This window comes from Ceratotherium simum, chromosome 36, assembly GCF_057802395.1.
Source record: "Ceratotherium simum simum isolate JZ-2026a chromosome 36, ASM5780239v1, whole genome shotgun sequence".
NCBI classification, from domain to species: Eukaryota; Metazoa; Chordata; class Mammalia; order Perissodactyla; family Rhinocerotidae; genus Ceratotherium; species Ceratotherium simum.
In genome coordinates this window covers 23186639-23189107 of record NC_141935.1, presented here as the reverse complement: position 1 = coordinate 23189107, position 2469 = coordinate 23186639, and positions in this window count along the sequence as shown.

Genomic DNA, 2469 nt, shown 5'->3' with positions numbered 1-2469 from the left:
TTCTGTGTGATTAGAAATGATTCAGATCAAGCAACATCAGTAGAAATGTGTTTTTATCAGATGGCTCTGGGGTCCTTCTACTCGCTGAATGAGGGCTTTTGGAAGCTCCCAGCGTATAAAAGTTTGTTCCTTATAAAACAGTACCAAAGGAGTCCAACTGGACTTCTTCATGCCACGTGAAATTTCACCCAGACCTATTTCCTGAAAGAGATGCTTTGGTCCTGACAGCCCAGACCCTCTGGGAAGCAGAGCCCAATAACAGCCACAATGGAATGCAATGCTCAGAGGTTCCTGTTTCATACGCAAGATTTCCTGGCCCCACGTGTGTTTTTTAGCTGCTCTAGTGGCAGTGCTGATGGGCTCTGCTTCTTCATTGCTTCTCATTTTCCTTGTGAATGGGGAAGGGGACCGTGCCACTCATGGCCACATTAACAACAGCAGTGCCAAGACATGGCCCTTAAGTGACTTTTGCTTTATATATTCTGAAAATACACAACTTACTAATTGTGGTTGACAACCATCTCTCTGAGAACTAAGTCTGGAAATTCTCCACTCCCATATCTACACACTTTTTAGTAGCCTCTAAAAAAGATAAAGAGGAAAATACCAACAGTTCCTTTATTAAGAAAGTAGCCCAGATATTAATCTGATTTTTCGCAATGTGCTTTGGTTCTCCAACTAGAAATAAACAGTAATTATTGCTTAGTTTCTCTGACGTCAAAATCAGTTCTGTTTTAAAAGGGGCTTTAGTAGATAACATAAGGTAGAATGTTAACTAAGCTCATTCTAGTAATTTATAATCTTTTAACTTCATTTTGTTATGATGAGACTTTATAAGTCTGATCTTTAAAATGAAGTTTTTTTGTTAAAAAGAGAATTTCCTTTTATTTCATAAACGGAAATGATCCAGGAAATGTGTGTCTCAAAGGAAATCCAGTGAAATGTTGGTTCTGGGTAGAACATATGAGAAGAGAATAATATAGCACTGCTTGGCTCTTAGGAAACGTAACAATCTTAGGTCCCCATATACCTGGTATAGAGTTTTCATTTCTGTGTCATTTGCTGCAAAAAATGGGGTAGGGCTAATATTATCTTACTTAAGGGTTAAGGTGACTCCGGCTTAGGGCTTTGCCAAAAATCACAAAGGTTTTCTGACTTTGAAGTGCAGTGTGCATTTCTGTAGTTCACATTTCCACCCAGGGCAAGTTTGATGACAATGATAATTCGAGGTCAGAATTTGTTTTCAGGAAAGGCTCTGGTGAACACATTCACACTTGATATGAATGAGGGAGAAAGCTCAATGTATTAGCTTTTTTTTTTTAAGCAGTAAACCCGAGTGTTTCGTAGTTGTAACTGAGAAAATGAGAGCTCTCGTACCTGAAGCTGGGCTTTAATTGAAAAAGCCTATTTATTACTGTAATTTAACGGATAGTGCTTCCAAAAAGAAATTCACTTAAATTTACCTAATAAAGTTAGGTTAACCTAGTAGTCAGGTTAAGAAATACTTTGATTAAAACCACACTGCAAAATGGGGAACTTGAATGGACTGCCTTAAACTCGCGACCTCAAAGGAAAGGAAGCCAACTAACCAATAATGATAACTTGGAAAAAAAAAAAAAGTTTAGGATCCATAACAGATTTGGAGTTAACAATGTAATGATTCAGCGTTTTGGAGGCCGACTGAAACCAGACTTGTGGGCTGCAGGTTAAGTTGTATCTCAGCGTAAGGCACAGAATTTTCTGTTCCATGGCGCACGCTATTGAGTCTTTTCTACCGTATCTCGCCAGGACCGCCCCTTAATATTAACCCCTCTCCTCACAGCAGTCGTCCTAGGAGCCCTGCGAGTTGTGGGGACCCTTGGACATCCTTTACCACCCCCTCCGTCCACTGGCCCCAAGCTGTGGTCCAGGTCGGTTTCTACCGAGGCGCAGCCACCGCCAAGACAAAGGAGCCCCAGATCGCCTTCGGAGCCACTGCTTGGCCGGGAGGCTTCTGGAGGATTTTAACAGGGTAAGGAGAGCACTAACAGGGTTTCAGCAAAAAGCACCTTCGGTCTCGGACAGTTGATCTTTAGTTACTACTGTGCGAATTTATTATTTTCTTTGTAGCTTTTTATTATCTCTTTCGCCAAGCCACCTGGCACCCCAAACTCTCTGCTGCGCATCTCCAGGCGAGCGGCGAGCGCAGGGAGGGGAAGGGCGAGGAGCGCGCGCGGTACGCGGGCGCCTGGGCCGCTGCGATAAGGCCCAGGCGAGCGCTGGCCTCGGCGCTGCACCAGCCGCCTGCCCGCTGGGCTCGGCTCCGCCGGCGAGCCGGGGCAGGCGGGGCGGGGCGGACGCGCCACGGCGCACGACCAATCGGCAGCGCCAGGGACGATTCAAAAGGCTAAGCGGCCAATGGGAGCCCTGGGAGGCCCTGCTGGAGGGGCGGGGCGAGGAGGGGGCGGGGCCGGGCGCGCGCCCGGGCGC